Source organism: Corythoichthys intestinalis, chromosome 9 (assembly GCF_030265065.1).
Source record: "Corythoichthys intestinalis isolate RoL2023-P3 chromosome 9, ASM3026506v1, whole genome shotgun sequence".
In the NCBI taxonomy this organism is placed as follows: Eukaryota; Metazoa; Chordata; class Actinopteri; order Syngnathiformes; family Syngnathidae; genus Corythoichthys; species Corythoichthys intestinalis.
Genome location: NC_080403.1, coordinates 32,646,140 through 32,670,161, shown reverse-complemented (window position 1 = coordinate 32,670,161; position 24,022 = coordinate 32,646,140). Strand labels below are relative to the sequence as shown.

General features: G+C 38.6%; 1 protein-coding gene across 2 annotated transcripts in view; it reads left to right on the top strand.

Moving 5' to 3' along the window:
• The first annotated feature begins 747 nt into the window (after positions 1-747).
• ndrg3a (ndrg family member 3a) overlaps positions 748-24,022 on the top strand; it is an 84,405-nt gene continuing 61,130 nt past the window's right edge. For both annotated transcript variants that reach the window (XM_057845535.1, XM_057845534.1), the window contains exon 1: positions 748-916. The gene's annotated coding sequence lies outside the window, so the exon portion shown is untranslated. The remainder of the gene's footprint in view (positions 917-24,022) is intronic.

Genomic DNA, 24,022 nt, shown 5'->3' with positions numbered 1-24,022 from the left:
TGATTATGTGTTATCACAAAAATATATATATATATATATACCGTTTGAGGCGTAACTCAGGTATCTTAATTTTTCATGTTCCTCATCCGATTACTCGATTATTCGAACTAACTAGTACATTGATTAATCGACTACAAAAATGTTCAATATTCATTAATGCCCATGATAGTGTCATGTCATAATTATGACAGTCTTATGGCAATCTTATGACGCTACTGTCAAATAAAGTGTTACCTATTAACCCATATAAATCGATAAATAAGAGACACTGGATTTAAAATGAGGGGGAAAAGTAGTGGCTTATAGTCCGAAAATTACGGTAATTGAAACTTGGAATGACCTGCTGTGAATGCCCATATTTCATGTTCTCTTCCTCCCTCTCATTTAAAATTAATTGGACATCTGTCGCTGTCAATGGCAGCCAATGAGTTAAATGACTGTTCTTCAAAGGGTTAACCATGCCTCACTGTATTTTACTATGGCTCGGCGTGGGCGGAGCAAAGTCGCACACTAAACTGATTTCGAAAACCTGGGCAACGATAAAATCGTATTTGTACAGTTATAAATACTTTATGGCTTCTAATTCATATTTTTGCCCCCACAACACTAACGTTTGTAAACGAGTGTACACAGTTAAGCACTTTGGTCGTCAGTATTAGGAGCAGAGTATGACCTCTATCTTGTCTTCCTGTCTCTGCTACGTAGCGTCTCCTCTGATTGGATGTCCGTCTGTATCCGACGCAGCGTGTAGCTCCGCCCACAATCACGTCGAAATACTAGTTGGAGCAGAGGAAGCGGCAACCAAGCCGAGTGCGGCGAATCATACATTTGACGTTTAAATCGCCTAATCTCTTTTCATATTCGACACCAAAGCCCGCAGCGCACTCGACTAAAACTCTTCCGTTGTGTCGTCAAGGTAAGTCTCGCCTTGGCGTTCGCGCGCTATCCCTTTTCCATGTAGTATTTACAGATGTGCCAAGAGGGAGAATCTTCGGTTCGCCGGATTTTTCCAACCTGTTCGTGTTGCTGTCATGGACGGATCGTGACCGCCGTTGCTGTATAGCATTAACATGTCCACTCGGTCATCTCCATTTAAGTTAAAAGAGCGTGAGCGAGGTGTATGCCGCTCACTTTGAATGAAATGAGTTCCCAGTAGTGCTTATGATGTAGCTTCCTTTTTTCACACCGTTTCGCCACTTTTTAGCCTTACTTTGTCTTTTCTCACATTCTCGTAAGATAATGGAAGCACACATTTGACAGTTTCTATGAAAACGCTGTCGGTCACCATGACAGAATATGGTGAAGTGTGCGCTTTTGCTATAAATAGTAACACATGTATGCCGACTAGCTGTTTGCTTGACACATACAAGCCGTGCATTCGTGTTAAAATGCTCGCGTAATATTCAATGCATATTCTAACATCGTTTTGAAACGAAGCTGTATGGAAAGTAACAGAGTAGTGCGTTAAGATTTTTTAAAGTGTCAATTTGAATCTACTTAAATTAGTTGACCAATTACTGAACTCAAGTAGGCCTGGACTTTGTGTTAGCTCTGGGCTTGTAATGGTGTCACTTGAGATGTTACTCTGACAACATCTGTGCCTTTAGTGTTTGTCTGTGACAGTTCGTGTTGTCATATTTATAATTCATTGTTCAGTCAATCCAAATTTCAAAATTGCATTGTCAGCACATCGTGGTGGACAATGTCACTAGTAGCACGTGGAAGGTCACACAGGTTGGAAGTAAACCGGCAGGTGTTTGCCATGCATGATAGGGACATTTTAGAATGTACTTATTAACCTTAAAAGGTCAAGTGCCTATTCTTGGTAAATTTAAAAAAAAAACTTTGCCTCTTAAATACCTGTTGTCCATATATCTCAATTATAAGTATATGGCGGAAAACACTGAGGTGACTTGAACTTCCGCTCTTAGACCCCCAATTTGGCCAACTTTCAAAATTGCCCGCTATGCATGTGTGATACATCATTGGAAAGCTTAAAATCTCAATTTTCCGGGGAAAGAACAATTTTGAACAGGAGAGCATTTAAAAAAAATAAAATAAAATAAAAATAAACAGCAAAACCCTATCTTGAGGTGAGAGCAGGCAAGAGCAGAATTACAGACGCCATGACTTTAACGATATATTATCGTGTACTTACCTTGTTTCGATCGAAAAACTCCATGTAGCATGTATCATCGAGTGTCAAGACACAGCTGTGAATGGCTACAGCTGGATTTTTGGGGGATTTTATGGGTGAAACATGGTAATATAACAAGGGTCGCAATGCAGAAATCGCAGACATCAAGGAGTGGTCGAGATTTTCTTTTTCATATATTTACACTTTTAAACGTTTTTTTTTTCTTCAATTTTTCTTTGCTTGGATCGATTATTTATCATCTAACATATCGGAGAAAAAGCGAAAGTAACAAAAAAAACAAACAATTAAACAATAGTTATGAGGTAGATATCTGACTTTTTTGCAGACGCCATTTTTTCATTGTGACGTAATTTGTTTCAAAGTTTAAAATATGTGAGTGAATAATTTTTTTAAGTCGTTTTTTTTTTTTTTTTCAAACAAAATATGAGACATCAATTAATCTTTCTAAGCTAAAAATGACAGACATTTTGAATAATTAATATGATTAAATACCTCGGTTTTATGGCTGGGTTGAAACAAAAGCGGTTGCGCGACGTCTGTAAACAGGGTTTTTCAATTAAAAATAGTTCGGGGGCTTAATGCACCATGAATCTGCTATTGCAGCATATAGACATATCGTTCTATCAAACAACAGTTGTTTTGGCTTAAAATATAGCAGTTTGTTTTAAAGAGGAGTGCAAGAGCAGAAACTGCTTTTTCAGTCTTGTCTGTGTTTTCCGCCATATATATTTTTTTATTATTAATCCATATTTTTTTTGATACAATAAATATAATTATAAACTTGAGAAGCACTCTGAGAATGTAGACCTCCGCCTAAGCAGCCAAATTCAACCCTCCTCATTGGAGCTGGCAATATTCTCAACATATTGGTATGAGGGCTGCAGCTAGCGATTATTTTAACTCATTCACTCCCAGCCATTTTCACCGGCGTAAGGCCCTTCGCTCCTGGCCGTTTTACTGGATTTTGACTGATTTTGCAAGGCCCACAGAAAATTCTGTTCTATTGCTATATAAACATGGAACCCACCGAAAAAAAAGATTACTCTCTTCTTTCAGCAGAAAAAAAGTAAGTTAATATGTTTTTCCATTTTTTAGAAATCAGCATTAGAAAGTAGCTTAGTTTGAGCATTTTTCCAATTTCGGATGAAAAAATGGAGAAATTGAGCTTTTTGTGAACGCATACATTTCAAACACAACTTTAGTTACATCCCAAAAATCTGAACAATGTTTTCTTTTTACAAAATAACATAAACCACAAGACAAATAGAGCTTTTGATAGCAAAGTAACAATTTATTTACACATAACTAACAGAAAGATGACGTTGCATTGGCCGCGAAAGCGGGTTAAACTTTTCCCTCATCGCCTCCTGTTTGAAAAAGATTTTTTTGAATCTCTGCGGGCTCTGCTCGCGAGCATCACGGACTGTACGGCATTTAGTGGTCCCGGTCGTTCTGCTCCGTCGTCCAGCGCCTGGCATCCTGGGCGTTCTACCGGTTGTTCTGCTCGGTCGTCCGCCGCCTGTCATCCATTCAGGCCAGTTTTATTGCTTTAAAATAGGGTTTGAGCTTTGTGCATTCTATCTGAGATACATGGGAACCTATAGATGCGGATTGTGAAAAAAACCCCGCAAAAGACATAAAGATTCGTTTTTGGGACACTGAAGCAATTAAAAATAGAACATATTTATACGTTTTTTGGAGCAAATGAGTTAATAGTCGATTAATATGTAAATTAGTTCCCAGATTGCAGACCGACATTGAATAAACGTTGATTTTTTTTCCCATCAAAATCATCAGTATGGTTGACGTTGGTATGTCAGGTGATGGTTGGGTTAACATTGTTTTATACTTGATGAACTAATGTTGACAAATAGTTTATTCATGATTGACAGGGAAATATGATTGAAAAGTTATTGAATTATGGATGAGCGGGCGTTTTGGTCGAAAACATAACATTGATTCAGCGTCGTTCCAGTATTACTGATAATTGAAATTAGGTTTAGGTTTTGTACGGATTTCAATGTTGAACCAACATTAATTGAGGGTGCAAAAGTGACGTTTTTTCAACGATATAAGATCGACAGCGGAATGTTGAGCCAACATCTTTTCAACGTCGGTCTGCTATCTGGGTTAGTTGGCAGGATAAATTTCAGGAGATGTAAAACAAAGGCTTGCTAAGATTGTACTTTCAAAAGTGCATTAAATGCAAATACAAAATTAGATTCCCGAGTGTTTCTTCAAACTATGCTGAATTGCACTTTCATTTAAAAATAAAATGGCGGAGCTTAGCCTCAAATGGTTTAAATCAGGGGTGCCCAATCCCGGTCCTCGAGAGCCCCTATCCAGCTTGTTTTCCGTGTCTCCCTCCTTTAACACACCTGAATCAAATGATTAGCTCATCAGCAAGCTCTGCAGCAGTCTGATAACGATCCTGATTAGTTGATTCAGGTGTGTTAGAGGAGGGAGACATGGAAAACAAGCTGGATAGGGGCTCTCGAGGACTGGGATTTGGCACCCCTGGTTTAAATAAATAAATGGGGATCTAACAACAACAAAAGAACAATTGGCTAACTTGCATAGCGAAAGTCATCGATAATGCCAACTTTTTTTTACAATGCTCTTAACGAATCGTTCAAACACATAAAAACACAGCTAAATGTACATATAAACTTAATTACGAATGTACAAAATAACATATTGGCTAATACAAAAACATTTGCCTGGCATGGCCAGACTGTTCTCCCTGTATTTTTCAAACACAAATCATCCGTGCAATCAGATTCGTTTATTTGCGTGACGTGTTCTTAACGGGCAACGTCACTCTTGCGCGTCGGAAGTCGTCTCCACAACGACACAGTTGGCGAACGGGAGAGCCAATAATATGTTCCAATCCGCGTTAAATTCAGTTTTAAATGAACAAAAACACATCGAAACAAGTCAAGACATTAGTCTGTCTCGCGCTAGCCATGTTGAATAAACTTCTCCGTTCTCTGCTCGCGGTAGAGTTTCTTGTCGCTTTACCAACGTCACGTCCGCTTGTCACTGATTGGTCCACTCCGCGGTCTGTTTGCTGTGGCTTGCTCCGCCCTGGGAATTTGATCCGTGGGAGGGCCGCCACTCTTATCGCTGGGACCGCGGTATGAGTGGAGTTTCTGGCTACAAAAACATACCTTATTTTGGTCTTAACAGGGAGCCGCTAGATTCAGCCATGTTAAATTGGTTATATCATATTCACTGTTGCCACTAGAGGGCAGTGTATCCACCCAAATCAATAATGGTAAATGCAAACACTTTCAAACAAACTATTACAACGCCACTCCAATTAAAAAAATACTCGAAGCAGCAAAATTTTATTCGAAGCTGTTTTTCTAATTGAATTACTTTAGTTAATCGATTAATCGTTGTAGCACTAGTTGGTGTGTTGCGATATGAAGTGACACAATACGCATATCGCAATTGAATGTTCTGTTTCCAATATATTGCGTGAATATCTTTTTGTGAAATGCATAATTATCCATTTACTTTTTACATGCACTTTTCCAACAGATGTCATCTTACCATGTGACATCACAGGTCAAGGTCAGGCGCATGCGTGATTCTCGTTTGAAGCCAGCCAGATCCATACACAATACCAAACGCCTCATTTCACATGATTGTTATAATTGTCAAATATGTAGGCCTAGCTACATGGCTATAGCTAGCAAGCTATAATTCCTAACAATTATTTGCAATAGCATGTAGTAAACAGAATAAGTTAAACTATAACTATAATAAAGTGTTGATAAACACAAAATGAAAATGAATGTAAACAGAAATGCTTCTTGGTTACAGCCCCTGATAAGACTCTTAAGTTGATAAATAACAAATAAAATGACATTAATAACCAATACCATTTTTTAAAAATTCAGTTTTTCTTTTATAGTATTTATTTTTCTTTTATTTTTATTTTTTATACATTTAAAATAAAAAATAACATTTCCGAAAATGAGAATTGTGTATTTGATTTGCATTGGATTTTTAAAATTTGGATATTAAGTAAATAAGACATACTCACCTTTTTTTTTTTTTTTTTGTAAATAAGAAACTAAGTTTGACAACAGATGTCGAATTCATTAAATCTGGGAATCCCAGTCAAAATGGATTGGACTTATAGCGCCGTCAATGGCAGCCGATGAGTTCAATGGGTACCCTATAAAGGATTAAGTACAATCACTCTAGAGAAAAGTATATGGCGAAATGAGAAGGCAGTACTTTGACTAAGAGGGTTAAAATGTTCGGTGACCACCCTGCTAACTCGATTTAGTTGTTAATGAAATCAGTGCTGCCCATTCAATTAAATTAAAATGCCATCTATCAGTTCCAGCCTCTAAAAACACTTTTTGTGTTTTTTTGTTTATAGAAAAATGGCTCCATATTATGTAAAGTAACACAATGTAAAGAAATAAGCTCATGTGAACGATGATACATCTCCACGACTGCACTTATGAAATTACGAGCATGTTAAGTCTTATTGTAAAACACAATGTTTATAATGTATGTACAGTCATGGAGGCTGTCGGACAGGCCATTGGTTTCCGCTTTTGCCCAGGAATATAGTTCTTGTTTAGAAAGTTTACATTGCTTTGGCAACAAAACTCTCTGCTAGTTTCACTCTGATTTCATTGCTCATATGCAATATGTATCAGATTTTTTTTTCTCATGCAGTGTAAATCGTTCAATTCTGATTTTTTCTCCAATGGATAAAAATCAGATGTCAATCTGACACCTCTTCAGTTTTAATGCCTAAGTCATTAACAAGTGATTTATGGCGCCACAACGGCAACAGGGGCCAATGAGCAATGGCGGACAAAGGCGCACAAAATACCTTCTAGATACAGCACGTGAAGCTATCAAGTTCCTATTATGGAATCCTCTGAAGTTGCCACAAAAGCATGACAGCCGAGACATTACATCTGTGACTTTGTGATGCCATTCACTTGGAAAAGTCGCAGCTGACACTAAGCTACTTAGATACTATAAAAACTAGTTTCTGATAAAGATCCATCAATGCCTTTTGTCATTAATTTGTTGTATTCTGGTGTTCATCTGCCACAATTCCTTGAGCAGTCACATGATCAGGAAAGCTTGACCTCAGTTTTGACAACAAACAACCTGCAAAAAAATGTTGTCACTCACAACACTACCATTGTTCAGACTGGAAGAATATATGGCTAACTATTGACCGCATAGCCACTCTGGAGTTTGTATTAACCAGCCTTTTGTGTACACAGCAGGAGCGGTTTATTGTCTTATGCTAGGACATATTGTTCTCTTGGTTGATTATTATATGGAAGGAACGATGCAGTTCCTATTTTTTTAAAGTTTGCTTGAAATCTCATTTAGTGGGATATGTGCAAATTTGAATAGCCATGATAAGATGAGGAACAATATTCGCAAATGCATTCAGTCAATTCACAAGCATTTTTTTTTTTACTATACCTACCTTATGCCTGGTCTTTTCTAATGTTGCTCAACAATATTAAGACTATAACAGTCTATTTTATTTAACCTTTAGTCATCCAATTAAGGAATTTGTTGATCTGACACATGATGAGACGTGTACAGTATGCGGAATTAGTATGATGTGTTTCCCATATAAGTGCAGATGAATATTGTCATTAGAAATTCTAATCATGTAATATTTTTTTTAAAAGGTTTTGTTTAGGGCTGTTCGGTCCCTGTATGACCGGTGTCGGAGTCTGGTCCGCATTGCCGGCAGTAAGTCGAATTCGTTCCCAGTGAGGGTTGGACTCCGCCAAGGCTGCCCTTTGTCACCGATTTTGTTCATAATTTTTATGGACAGAATTTCTAGGCGCAGCCGAAGCGTTGAGGGGGTCCGGTTTGGTGACCTCAGCATTGAATCTCTGCTTTCTGCAGATGATTTAGTGCTGTTGGCTTCATCAAGCCGTGACCTCCAACTCTCACTGGAGCGGTTCGCAGCTGAGTGTGAAGCGGTTGGGATGAAGATCAGCACCTCCAAATCCGAGACCATGGTCCTCAGTCGGAAAAGGGTGGAGTGCCCTCTCCGGGTCGGGGATGAGATCCTGCCCCAAGTGGAGGAGTTCAAGTATCTTGGGGTCTTGTTCACGAGTAACGGTAGGAGGGAGCGGGAGATCGACAGGCGAATCGGTGCGGCGTCTGCAGTAATGCAGACTCTGCACCGGTCCGTAGTGGTGAAGAAGGAGCTGAGCCGAAAGGCAAAGCTCTCGATTTACCAGTCGATCTACGTTCCTACCCTCACCTATGGTCACGAGCTTTGGGTCGTGACCGAAAGAACAAGATCCCGGATACAAGCGGCCGAAATGAGTTTCCTCCGCAGGGTGTCCGGGCTCTCCCCTAGAGATAGGGTGAGAAGCTTGGTCATCCGGGAGGGACTCGGCGTCGAGCCGCTACTCTCCGCGTAGAGAGGAGCCAGCTGAGGTGGCTCGGGCATCTGGTTCGGATGCCTCCCGGACGCCTCCCTGGAGAGGTGTTCCGGGCATGTCCCACCGGCGGGAGGCCCCGGGGACGACCCAGGACACACTGGAGAGACTATGTCTCTCGGCTGGCCTGGGAACGCCTTGGGATCCCGCCGGAGGAGCTGGTTGAAGTGGCTGGGGAGAGGGAAGTCTGGGCTTCCCTGTTAAAGCTGCTGCCCCCGCGACCCGACCCCATGAACAAGCGGAAGATAATGGATGGATGGATGGATGGAAGTTTCCTTTTTTGTGATGCATATGCTCACTTTAAAGCTCTCTATTTTGATCGTGTTAGCATTTTGATTAGCGTTTCGACACATCTGACAACTGTTTTGATAGTTGACTGTATGGGATAGAATAGAATAGCTCTTTATTGTCATTATACATTTGTACAATGAAATTGTGGAGCATCTCCCTTTACAGTGCAAGACAAGTAAAAATCTCAAAAGTGGCTTGCAAGGATAAAAGTATAAAATCTAAATAAATATAAATATGTATGAGGCAGTCCAATGTTCAGGCAGTGCAAATAATTGAAGTGAGGTAGCAGCAGTTGACAGTGAGGCATCGAATATTGCACATTAATATTGCATCTAAATAAGTATTGCACATAGAATATGTGTGAATAGAAGTTGACAGTGAGGCATTGAATATTGCACTTAGTAAATATTGCACATAGTATATTGTATGTAAATATACACTCACCGGCCACTTTATTAGGTACACCTGTCTAACTGCTCATGAATACTTAATTTCTAATCAGCCAATCACATGGCGGCAACTCAGTGCATTTAGGCATGTAGACATGGTTTAAGACAATCTCCTGCAGTTCAAATCGAGCATCAGTATGGGGAAGAAAGGTGATTTGAGTGACTTTGAACGTGGCATGGTTGTTGGTGCCAGAAGGGCTGGTCTGAGTATTTCAGAAACTGCTGATCTACTGGGATTTTCACGTACAACCATCTCTAGGGTTTACAGAGAATGGTCCGAAAAAGAAAAAATATCCAATGAGCGGCAGTTCTGTGGGCTGAAATACCTTGTTGATGCTAGAGGTCAGAGGAGAATGGCCAGACTGGTTCGAGCTGATAGAAAGGCAACAGTGACTCAAATAACCACCCGTTACAACCAAGGTAGGCAGAAGAGCATCTCTGAACGCACAGTATGTCGAACTTTGAGGCAGCTGGGCTACAGCTGCAGAAGACCACGCCGGGTGCCACTCCTTTCAGCTAAGAACAGGAAACTGAGGCTACAATTTGCACAAGCTCATCGAAATTGGACAATAGAAGATTGGAAAAACGTTGCCTTGTCTGATGATTCTCTATTTCTGCTGCGACATTCGGATGGTAGGGTCAGAATTTGGCATGAACAACATGAAAGCATGGATCCATCCTGCCTTGTATCAACGGTTCAGGCTGCTGCTGGTGGTGTAATGGTGTGAGGAATATTTTCTTGGCACTTTTTGGGCCCCTCGGTACAAATTGAGCATCGTTGGAACGCCACAGCCTACCGCAGTGTTGTTGCTGACCATGTCCATCCCTTTATGACCACAATGTACCCAACTTCTGATGGCTACTTTATGATAATGCGCCATGTCATAAAGCGGGAATCATCTCAGACTTGTTTCTTGAATATGACAATGAGTTCACTGTACTCAAATGGCCTCCACAGTCACCAGATCTCAATCCAATAGAGCATCTTTGGGATGTGGTGGAACGGGAGATTCGCATCATGGATGTGCAGCCGACAAATCTGCACCAACTGTGTGATGCCATCATGTCAATATGGAGCAAACTCTCTGAGGAATGCTTCCAGCACCTTGTTGAATCTATGCCACGAAGAATTGAGACAGTTCTGAAGGCAAAATGGGGGACTAACCCGTTACTTGCATGGTGTACCTAATAAAGTGGCCGGTGAGTGGACATTGGGTGATGTGGTGTTACATATGGCTGTTCAGGGTGGAACTTGCTTTAGCAAAGAAACTGTTCTGTTTAGAGACTGTAGAGGGTAGTTTGATGTAAAATTGTTCACTTTCAAGTTGGGAATACTAATTATTGAGAGATTACTACACTCCGCTATGAAAGGAGACTGTTAATCTTGGTGGTTTATGCTGTTACTTTGGATAACAATCAACCTGTTTTCTTACATGTTACGGAACAAACAAGTAACCAAAACATAAACCATTTTTTTTTTTGTGCATTCTCTGCACTATATTTGAAACATAATCACGAGAATTCCTTATTCCTCAGGCCTAATTTAGAATGATGAAAGCCAAACTAAAACAATATGGTGAGCTCTGTGCTATGCTCTATATTAGCGTTGTTATCAATGCAAAGGTTAAATGAAAGCATCGGAAAAATGATTCTTGTGTTTGAGCAGGCATTACAAATTGCACGTGATAGATTACCAGGATTAAAGAGTATTATCAAGCGAAAAGTCAATTTTGGGAAGGAATGGCTGGCAAGAATGTCAGGGAAGAATATTCACTGGAGATATGGTGGCAGTAATTAAGCCAATGTGCTGACAGTCAGTCTTATGTGCCATCCCTTCCACCTACTGTGTGTGTTCATGTGCTTGTGTGAGAGAGGGAGGGAGAGAGCAAATTTGACATTTAATCACACTTGGAAACGAAAACATCAGCTTTAGTGTGTGGATGTACTTGTTTGCTGTGATTTTTTTTATAATTTGTGTTTTGCAGATATGACGTTTCCTGTATGTTTCTATATGTACAGTAACTGTGCTGTACCTGTAATTAAGGATTAATCACGCATGTAAATGCTGGTTTTGCAGCACCTTCAAAGCTACAAAACAAAATTTGCTGAGGCCCACGCACTTCTAAGTGTCCCTTAACCCCAAACCAAACACATTTGCCGCCATATCCCGAAGCAGTATTTTGAGCTTGTGCGTGGTGGTTTGTTGTCTTTAGTTTAGCAGGATGCAACACAAAGAGTAGGGGCACAAGATACTGTTATATCTAAAGTGTTAGATCATTTCTCCTTCTCGTTATTCCAGAATGGTTTCATTACTTGCTAAAAGTAAATAGAGTAATGCTAAAATTTAATTGGGGAGGAACATTTAATGTCTGTAGGATATTATCTTGGTACTTCATGCTGTCGATAGATATCAGAACACTCATAGAAATTACTTAACGAAAATGTTTCGTCGGTGAACAATTTGTTCTTGACGATGATGTGACAATGACAAGCTAAAAACCTGGCCTGGGAGACTAGAACATAACAAGACGAATGCCAGTTTTCGTCTGAGGAAATGACAACAAGGCAAAAATGCGACAGTTTCTGTCATTTGTTCACAATGCGTAACATTTTCATATTTTATGTGTAGTACGTCACCTTGCATTGTAGCAATATTTGGGTCGTGTCACTCATGTGAGATGTGCTGGGCATCTCCCTCACTGGAGTTAAGGATGTGTTTTAAGCTAGGTTGTAATCCATCCGGCTTGCTTGGAAATGGATGGTAAGATTTATTTTCTTATCTTGGCAAGAGGGAATATGCAATATTGCTTTAGCCTTTAAAGGTCTGTGCTGAGCGATCATCACACAGTAAATGTAACTCGTTGCGTTAGCATAGCATTAGCATTAATTCGCATGTGAGCATCCTCTTAAACGCTCTGACAACTTTTTTGCATACAGTTTGTGGCTTTTAGGTGGGTTTACAGTGATCCCTCGCTGCTTCACGCTTCAAACTTCACGCCCTCAGTCCATCGCAGATTTTTTTTCCAATTAAAAAAATAATAATAATACAGATGAGCTGTCTGGAGCCGATCGTGTAGTCTCACTCTCGCTCCCTCCCTCTCTACCTCCCTCTCCCTGATCTTTGTTCGCCAGGCATTGCACGTGCACTGAAGTTGCTTATTAAAGTTAAAGATGACGGACAGATGTTTGTGTTTGATCTTGCCAGAGTCATGAACTTCAAAAGCGCTGCATGCATCAATCATCGTTTAACTAGTTAAACAGTTGCTGTGGCAACTCATTGTGTGTGAGCAGCTTGCGCGGATTTGAGTGGACTCACTCAGTGAAGCATTAATTAAAGCCAAGCATTTTTATAGTACTTTATACTACTTCACGGTTTTTCACTTATCGCGGCGGGTTCTGGTCCCCATTAACCGTGAAGAACGAGGGATCACGGTAATTGAAAATAATGTACTGCTTTTCCTACTTAGTGTGTATTATGATCACAAAGTTGGCGTTGTCCATGTAGACACTACAGTATGTGCTCGTCTGTTCGTTCGAAATTGCTGGAAACCTTTATTTTTGGACTATGAGTTTTTAATTTTACAGACGAAAACATTTTGGGTTACTGTCGACTACAACTAGACATGCAGGTAGTCCCGGGTTACGAATAAGAATTTTCTGGGAAGTCAGAATTAAACCTTTAAGTACCCTTATATACCCCCTAAATCTCAAAATAACTATCCAAAAACATGTATTATACATCATTGTGTTGTCCTCGCCAAGTTGTTGGAGCAAAGTCCTAGCTAGACAGCGAGCTAAGCTCCAAAATGACGATATCAGGCTGACTTTATTCAGCTACTCATGACATTAACACTTGCAGAATGAAACTTCAATAAAAATGAAATCAGTTTCATCTTCAATAACCACAATTTGCGTTTATAACTAGCCACTGATACAGCAATAACAATCCACACAAATGATTAGCATGTATCAGTTAGAGTCCGCACATCATCAAAAACAGTCACATAAACTCGCTCCAAGTATTTGACCACAACTGAAAACGCACAATAAATACTAATACGCCTCTGTGGATGCTTCACAGGCAAAATAAGTGCGCGTAGGCTTGCAGCTGTAATCTGTAATCTCTCACTCGGTTGCGCGACATCTTCGTGGCAACAAATGCCCTCCTCCTCGTGTGCGCTCTTACTCGCGTGACATTAGTATTACCTGCTCTACGCTTCTTGCACCACGATAAAAGCATGCATCACAAACCAAAAGTCAACATTATTGAAAAAACAAACGTCGTCGTAAAGTCAAAATCACGTAAATCGAGTACGTCGTAAGCCAGGGACTACCTGTATTTGTATGAGATTTTGTTGACTAAAACTAAATGAAGACGAACACATGTTAAAATGAGTAAAATATGACTAAGACTAATAAGTGTTTTCGTTCAAAAGACAAAGACAAAGATTAATAGGGCTGCCAAAAACGACACTGCTTCAAAATATATAGCAAATCTTTAATTCAAATACGCTTCGGTTCTTTTTATACCCTGTCCCTATAAATTATCTATATCATAGTCTTTTATTCATTCTCTGTATGTACTTTAGTAATAGGTATGTGTATTCAAAAAACTAAAAATGCACTGATGACTAGAGGTGCACGATAATTATCGGTCCGATAATTATCGGTCCAATAATAGGAATTATGACGTCATCCCAATAAATCCGATAACCAAATATGTTATCAGGCCTATTAATAATGTTTTTGGCACGGTGTCGAATTGGGATGTGTGCGTTTGTTTCCGCTCCTATTTTGTCAGTATGCAAAGTTTTGTTACTATTCTGGAGGCCGTATTTTTCCTTCACTGAGTTATAAACCATACTATGGCAATTAGCAAATGTTTGCATTTTACAGTGTTATGTTTACAAGTTCGTGAGAGGCCTTTTGGTTATTGATAGGCCTGCTGTTCAATAATTGCCAGGTTAAGAAAGTTGTTTCATGGACCAAGATGACAAAAGCCTCCTCTCCTGTTGCACCAAATATTTTATAATAATAATATCTGCTGACAAAGCACAATACTTGTTGGATATACATTGAAAAATTATATATATATATATTATCGGTTATCGTATCGGTATCGGCCTTGAGGAGCAGGAAATGATCGGTATCGGTTTCAAAAAATGGATATCGTGCACCCCTACTGATGACGATTTAATAAATTCTGGGTGATCAATAATCGGTCAAACACTGAAAATATAACTCATATACCGTGGTTGTTAAAACGATCATAAAGGTACACTTGTTGTGTATTGTCATAGTTTGGCGACCACAAAATATTTACGCTTGTTATGTCTGTCGCACTTTGCTTGGTTAATGTCGCAAGGAGTAAAATTTATATTGACGTTGTGTCTAGTCACTGCGGGGTAATTTGTTTTGCTGTAAATCGGTAACGGAAATTAGAGTTAGTTTGGAAAGAATTTTTTTTTTTTGTACTCTTCAATTATTCACAAGTAATGTTGATTGTTTTTCAATATAACAAGATTAATTGGAATGTTAAAGTTGAATGCTGTTCAAAATTGTAATCGGTGTACACCTACATATGACGCATAGTATTCACGTATTAGTATTTGTTTGGTTTAAGTAAATCATTTCCCTCTTCCTGGAAAAGAACCCTAGCATAAATAGCGACCATTTTACGACACAATTTTCCCCCTGATTTCTCCAAGAAAATACCCAAGGTGACACCCCTTCGTTGACATACAGTAAGCAACATTTTTGAGACTTGAGCTAAGTTTTTTGCCATTTATGATTGCTAGTATGGGAGATCAGAACATATCATGGGAAAATTCTACACATTTTCTTTTTGTGGCACCACCATTAAATTTGAAAGAATTAGTAGTGACTAATCTCAAATGTGTGATCTACCCCTCAGGCTGTTCTTTTCAGCTTCTGTTGAATTGGGACACCCCAAAAAAATCCATTGAGAAGCGTAAAAGTAATTCTGAAAGATATGAAGAAGAGAAAGTCCTACTGTGCTGTTTTGTAATTCCTTAAATTAAATCTTAGTGAAACTAAAATGTAGTTGAAACAATGGCAGTGTGAAAAGCTTCATTTTTCATAGGTTGCTGAGATGAGACAAGAATACAAAACAATAAGGATTTGAGATGGAGCAAATACAGTGTGTCACAAAAGTGAGTACACCCCTCGCATTTCTGCAGATATTTAAGTATATCTTTTCATAGGACAACACTGACAAAATGACACTTTGACACAATGAAAAGTAGTCTGTGTGCAGCTTGTATAATAGTTAATTTATTTTCCCCTCAAAATATAGCCATTAATATCTAAACCCATCGAAACAAAAGTGAGTACATCCCTTAGAAACTACGTACATCCTTAAATGTCCAAATTGAGTACTGCTTGTCATTTTCCCTCCAAAATGTTATGTGAGTCATTACAGGAGTGCTGTCAGCATTGCTGCAGAGATTGAAGAGGTGGGGGTGGGGGGTGGGGTCAGCATACCTGTCAACCCGAGGCCGTTGGCAATCTTATAAAATAGTGATGTATGCCCTTACAAATTGGTGACTAATCTTACAATGTTTTATATAGCATGCAATATGAAACAAAAATAAAACTCAATTTTTTAAATAATATGAATTTATTGGTAATATTGTCACATATAACCTGGTGCAATCAAAGAAAAATCAATATCTTCAGCTACATCATGATTACTAAAATTTAACAGTGACCTTTGTTATAATTTTATGTAGCACTTTTGGCAATTTTTATCATGTCTTTTCATGGCTGCACTTCAGCTCGCAATTCAGTTTGACTTGAAGGTAGTTCGTTAGTGTGTCCAATTATAAATTAAAAAGGTCAATTGGTAAAATTACCAATGCAATCTTTGGAACATTCCTTTTCCTAATTCTGAGAAGTGATCAGCAACAGTTGCGGGCAAATTGTGTTCGGCAACAAATTGGCAGAATAAAATCTCTGCTTTCGTCACTTTTCATTCTGCAGACTTCATCTTTATGACCAGTGTTGTTAATCTTACTTTAAAAAGCAATTAAGTACCGTTACAAATTACTTCTCCCCAAAAGTAATTGAGTTAGTAACTCAGATACCTGAATGTAAGAGTAATTAGTTACTTGGCAAAGTAACTGGTGTTACCTCTCACGTTTTATTTTTCCATTTAAATAAATAAATAAATAAAAACATAGTAACCTTTGCTAAGTTTGGAAGTCATTTGATGTTGTGAATCAACCATTAAAGTTAAAATTGCTCCTGTTTTTGCATGAGTTCCCTCCTGTCTACTTTGTTTTAAAACTGTTTCATCATTTAAAGCTAGATTCAAGTCAAGATTTTGCCGATTTAGGAGTATTTTAGATAAAAAGTGACTTAGGTTCGCTAGGAAGGCTACAACAGAGCTTTTCTGAGAAGTCTACTGCTTTAAAATGGCGGCTCTTTACTCTTGGAGCCGCCTAGCATCACTTTTGCAACAGCGTCACAACACTCTTCCCTCTTTCCCACTCCAGTGTCTGACTTTTCTCGCGTCATTCAACCAACGTAGTAACGCACATTGTCTCGTTGCCGAAACGGTGACAAAATCCGAACGGAGAAAAAAAAACGTAATGCACTAAAAACGTACAGATTTTGAACGTGCGGCGTACACATTTAAAAATAAGTGCTCACTTGGACAAATTACGCCGAAACTGAACAACTTGACAGGTATGGGTCAGCCTGTTAGTGCTCAGACCATACGCCACACTCTACATCAAATTGGTGTGCATGACTGTCACCCCAGGAGGAAGCCTCTTCTGAAGACGGTACACATGTCAACAAAGCACATGGATTACTGGAACCGTGTCCTATGGTCTGATGAGACAGGTGGGCTTTCTTGTGTACCGTCTTCAGAAGAGGCTTCCTCCTTGGGTGACAGCCATGCACACCAATTTGGTGTAGAGTGCGACGTATGGTCTGACCACTAACAGGCTGACCCCCCCACCTCTTCAATCTCTGCAGCAATGCCGACAGCACTCCTGTAACGAGTCACATGATATTTTGGAGGGAAAATGACAAGCAGGGGTTTAGATATTAATGGCTATATTTTGAGTTATTTTGAGGGGAAAATAAATTTATTACATAAGCTGCACACAGACTACTTTTCATTGTGTCAGTGTCATTTTGTCAGTGTAGAAATGCGAGGGGTGTACACACTTTTGGGATTCACTGTACTTTGTCACAGCAATACAATTATATATCGCAATGGTGAAAAAGGTCATTCGATCTCGGCAATACCATCAGCTGAGCTGAGGATAGGAGGGATGTTGCCAAGGACACCGCCGACCTCCACAGCCGACATCTGAGAGGGGGTGCCGTCAGAGGAGCCTCCTCACTGTTTCTCAGGGCGATTGAGTTGTCTGTTTTCAGCTTTTATGACAGACACGCTGACCACATGGACCACTCCATTAGCTGAGGTTGTGCTCCTATGAGGCAGTGTGCCTCTAGGCGCCGATTGAGACGCTGACGCACGGCGGGACGTGCTGGGCTTTCAAAGTCTGAGGTCCTGCCACACAACCTTTCATGTCTCTGAACTGTGTTCATGTTTTATGCAGTTTTCTAATGTTTCAGTCCAGTGTTTGAGGCAGAGGCTGCCCTTTGGCCCCTCTTACTGAAGTACTCGGCCTTCGTAAGCTGTATTCTGCACGAGAAAAGTTCACATAGGCTTGAGAGTAGACTCGACTCTTTTATATTCTGTCATAGCCTTATTTCCGCTAAGACTTTTTTTGGTAAAATTCAGCTTGTCATGCCTCGTTTTGGAACCCTTTTTCTTTGATTTTCCACTGTAGGCTGTGTGGACCGGATAACAGTACTTGCGTCAATGAATTTAAATGACATCATACCAGCATGTAACTTGCTAATGTACCATGAAGCAGTAAACACAGTGGAGGTGCACAACATGCAACTGCGACAAACCTATTTCTCTGTTTAAAAAAAAAAAAGAGATAGTGAGGCAGAGACTCGTGAGATCTGCACAAGCAGTGTGAAATCGCAATTTCAATTTACTAGAACCAGTAAAAGAAATTATTTTACACAGTTTATACTTAAGAAAAATGCAAAATGTTTTTAGTCGTTGTTGTCCTACATAATTGGTAGGACTAGACAATTGGCAGGGGATGCTAGACGTTGTTTACTGCAATTTTGAAACTCCCAAATGGATGCAGTCTTCCTTGCTTGCTTCTCCTTTGAATGATTCTCTAAAGCCTCTCAACAAATACAATGGAACACGTAATAAGATAAAATAATTTGATATTGAAACCCCTCTTGATGTTTTCGTTTTAATACAATTTGTAAAATTAGTTTAACAAGTAAGTCTCCATTGTTGTTGACGTCGCAGGGCAGTGACGTCACACGGTTATGCTGCTGGGCTTTTAGAGTATGACTCTATTGACATAAACTTGTCATCTGTTCAACCTTTTCAATTTGAACCCGAGAGGAACATTAATGAGCATGACAGCTTTGTCGATATTTTACAAAACGAGCAGCAAAAGCAAAATGAACAGGAAAGATGGGATGAGATGAGGGTAGGAAAAAAAACTGTGTTCTTCCAAAATGTGCTACACCGGCGTCCGACAAGAGGCAAATTTGACAACCAAGGTACTTCTGTGCACTTTCAGCATGTTTTGTTTAGATGCATACAGACAAAACATATTAAAGATGCCTTAAGAAAATACCTAAACATAGTAATATCAAATTAGGGTGGTTTAAATGTGCTACGTGACTAATGTGGTCAACAGATCAACAATTTGCTGTAAAACTACCACAAGAAAACACAATGCTTAAAAGTATGAGAGGGAAACACATGCAAAAAGTGTTTTGAGGCAATGAAAAGGTAATAAAAGACTCAATAAAGTCAAAAATAAGCAAGTAACTACTCGCTGCTTTTAACCGATAAGCGCATGTGTTGGACGTTTCATCGCTTAGAAGGAATTCCAGTAACCCGGCAGTATTTGTCGAGTGACAATCTAAGTCATCACCCCGAGCGGCCATTGCAGAAATAAAAACAGGGTGACCTCCGTCTTTCAAAACATGTACTAAATATGATAGATTTTTAAATCAATGGCAATATTTTATGCGTTTCTGATAACATATTTTAGTCAAAGAACAATTGTGGCTTAGATCCTACAAGTCTTTAAATCCGAGGTTCCCTTTAAAGTAAAAGACAGCACCTAGTATGAATGACCTTCACGTGAAAGACATTTGCTTCAATTACTGATGAATGCAGCTCGCACAATTCTTAGCCCTCTCATATTTCAGAAGATGTTTTAACAAAAAACCCACACACCTATGAGTGCAACCGTTGTGGGATAATCATGACGTCAGTGACACCCATGCACATATAGCACATAAACGCTGATACAGTTGAAACGGGTATAAAGTGAAATGGATGGAAGAAATGGATTTATGGTTACTGAAACTATTCAATATGTTCCTGTCTTTCTCCTTTCTTCATCTGCATCACAGATGTAGCCTGTTTCACCTCTGATCTAAAGTCTATATTGTCCATAGCGGTGCATTGCACAATCTGTTATTCTGAAATGTGACTGGCTAAAATAGTAGTAGCATTTAAAAATTACTGATAACAGCTAATTTGGTCTACTTCTAGGAAATCTTGGCTTTGAATTACGTTTTTCTTGACTATTACACATCAAAAAAATTAAATTTTGTGTGTTTTCACTTTATTAAACAAGATTCTTTTCCCTGGGATTATGGCTGCAGCTATCGATTATTTAGTAGTCGATTAATCGATGAACGAGTTAGTTCGAATAATCGAGTAATCGGATAAGGAACATAATTAAAATACCGGAACTGAGCCTTAATCGGTAAAAAAATAAATGAGGATTTTAGCTCCCCAAAAAAAAGTCTGTTAGCTTAAATGCTATAAAATGCTAACTTTTTTTTTCATAACAATGATCTTAACAAATAGTCCAAACAAATATTCCTACAAAAACGGCTAAATAAATCTAAAACTAAATTACGAATGCATTTAAAAAAAAAAAAAAAAAAACATTAGCTCAAAAAAAAAAAAAAAACTGAGCTTATGTTGGTCTTAACAGGAAGCAGCTGGATTCAGGCATGTGAAATGAGTAAATGTATATCATATTCACTGTTGCTACTAGAGGGCAGTATATCCACCCAAATGAATAAATGCAAACATTTTCAAAACAAACCATTACAACGCCACTTTAATTACCGTAATTTCCCGAATATAAGGCGCACCCGAGTATAATGCGCCCCCCAAATTTACTTGTAAAATCTAGGGAAAATTATTGTACCCGTTTATAACGCGCACCCTAATTTTAGCACCAGTAAATAGAAGAATACAAGAAAACAGAGCTCGTGTACAGATACAGAAATGTCAGTTTACTGACTGGTGAAACACAGCACAAGCATAGCATATTGGTAGTTCAAAACATTACCATAAACTGACAATATTTACAGTAATAATATGATTTGACAACTTCTCCAACTTACCAGAATCTAGGAGAAAAACAAAACAGATGTGACTTTTCTTTTAAAGGGCTGCTGTATAACTTGCTCGTTTCATCATGATGAATAAATGTTTCTTCCATGGATTGATACGGTAAAATGAAAGTGAGAACGTGAGTCGGAAATCCGAGAGAGCTCATCGCTGTCAACACGACAGTAAGAATAGGAACTATTGTTATTTGGGTTTGAGTTTCCCGAAGGACAGTTATAGTTGATGGACACACACAGGAAGTCTGTGTTGTTCAGTCTGTTATAGTCCCAGTTGCGGAGCTGCAATAAACGTTGACTCAAATGAGCTCAAGAAACTACATTCTGTGCTTTATGAAGAGTGAAAAAAGCAGAATTTAACACAGATTAAATCATTCTGCCGATCAGTGTGAAGTATTACAGAAACAAAATGGTGACATCACGTACCGTAATGGTCGGCAACGGAACACGGCATACGTTTCTTCAACACAACGTGGCCGTGTCAATAAAAAAAAAAAAACTGTTTATATATATATATATTAGGGCTGTCAAACGATTAAAAATTTTAATCGAGTTAAGTACATAAAGTAAGTAAATAAATTAATTGTAATTAATCGCAATTAATCGCAATTCAAACCATCTATAAAATATGCCATATTTTTCTGTAAATTATATATATATTCTGTAAAATAAATTGTTGGAATGGAAAGATAAGACATAAGATAGATATATACATTTAACATACGGTACATAAGGACTGTAGTGGGCATTTCACTCTACTGTCATTTAAATCTGTCTATGCTGTCCTCACTCCGAAGCGTCTACTTTTTCCAAAGCTAGACAGCTAGTGAATGACGCCTTAATAATGAGACTTCTTCCTTTTTCATCTGATTTATTAATAAAATGGCCTCAAACCATTGTCCTCTTTAGACCGTCATAAAACTACAAAAAAAAAAGTACACAAGCATTGCATTAGCAACAACGTTAGCTTAGCACGCAATACAGGTTCACTAAACATAAACAAAAAGCGTCTCATACAAAAAATATAACATTTCACTTACTAACATAATATGTTCTTTCATTCTTTACAACAACCATACTTACGGACAAATCTTGTCCAAGGATCATATAAGCACAACATTACAACGTAGGCGTCTGCACGAGACGTCGTGCAGCCATATTGAACTGGCAAGAAAACAATAAACCATGTCGCAAAGCGACCACAAGAGTTCGCTGTTAGACAGCACAAAAAGCCTTGCTGTAAAACTTACCAAAAGGCAGAATACTGTTTGAGCGGGACATGTGCGTTAATTGCGTCAAATATTTTAACGTGATTAATTTAAAAAATTAAATCCCGCCCGTTAACGCGATAATTTTGACAGCCCTAATATATATATATATATATATATTTCTGTCGCCATCCATGTACCGGTTTATAATGTGCACCATGATTTTACAAGTTGATTTTGGAGGAAAAAAAGTGCGCGTTATATTCGGGAAATTACGGTAAATGAATCCTCGAAGCAGCAAAATTTAATTCGAATCTTATGTCTAATCGAATTACTCAAGTTAATCGATTAATCGTTGCAGCACTATCTGGGATGCATGCTATTAAGGTGTTTGTTCCCTTTAGATATTTGAAGAAGAAAAAAAACTTAATCCTCGGCTGTTCCTTCCTGTCTGCATTGAGCTTTGTAGATTCATATATTAGTGTTCATTCTTCTAAATGTACATAATTGATGATCAGGTATTTGTTTGGCATTGTGTAATTTACAGGCTCATTCCTTCTCATCAGTTCTTGGTCGTCATGATAACAAAGTTTAACTCACAGTTTGTTCAGGGAGAGTATTTAAGAAACAGGACCGCCCCTTGAAACAGTTGAAGTGCTGTCATGTTTAAAAATTCTTTCAAGGTAATTTTTTGAGTCATCAGTTTACCTGTGCTTTGCTGACTTTGGTTGGAGGGGAATCCGTCTCACATTGTAGACGCATGTTATAGAACAGCTTTTTGTACCCTGCATCAGCTTATTATTATGAAATAGGCGTGGGTCCACTTGTAGGAGCCCTTAGTGGTGAATTGCCAGTAGGGCCAGACCATTCGGTCTTATTTATAGCCAGCGTGAAACACAGCTTCATTCAGTTGGCCTCACACCTCTTGTTGACTTGTCACAGCATATTTATCAAGTAAGGCCCTTTGCTCTATTAGCGCTTTCTTAGCAGTAGGGTTGCGGCTATTGATTATTTTAGTAGTCGATTAATCGATGAACGAGTTAGTTCGAATAATTGAGTAATCGGATAAGGAGCATGAAAAATTAAAATACCTGAGCTCAGCCTCAAACAGTATAAAAAATAAATGAGGATCTATGTACAACAAAAGAACAATTGGCTAACTTACATAGCAAAAGTCTGCTAGCTGAAATGGTAATTTTTTTTTTTTTTCTACAATGCTCTTAACAAATGGTTCAGGCACATATTCCCACAAAAAGCCGCTCAATATACCAATAAACTAAATTACGAATGCATTAAAAAAACACTAGCTAAAACAAAAACTTTGCCTTTGTTGGTCTTAACAAGGAGCAGATGGATTCACCCTTGTAAAATGAGGCAGGCCAAAGGGCAGTGTATCCACCCAAATCAATAAAACTAAATGCAAACACTTTCAAAATAAACCATTACAACGCCAATTGAATTAAACGAATACTCGAAGCAGCAAAATTTAATTCGAATCTTTTATTTCTAATCGATTACTTAAGTTAATCGATTAATCGTTGCAGCACTACTGAGCAGTAAAGATCTTTATGACATGTGCCAACCATACCATGCGTCTTAAAGTGTATAGATATGTAGAATGTGTTGTGACTAACAGATGGTGGGCAATGCGCCAGGAATCTCATATGTATTTTTTATTATAAATATAAAAGAAATTCTATACAAGATTTCGGATGAAATAACTGTGCATGGACTGAAATGTAAGTACTTGAGTTTAGCTGCCTGTAGTATTGATTGTTGAGATTATGTGTGGTATTTGTGAAGATCTTTTTATTTTAATCAATATTGTTCAAAAATAAACTTTTCTCGAACGTGGCAGTTTTCACTCAAACTTTTAGTAGTATCAACCTGTCATTAGTGACATTTTAAAATCCATCAGCATGCCGTTTTAAACAG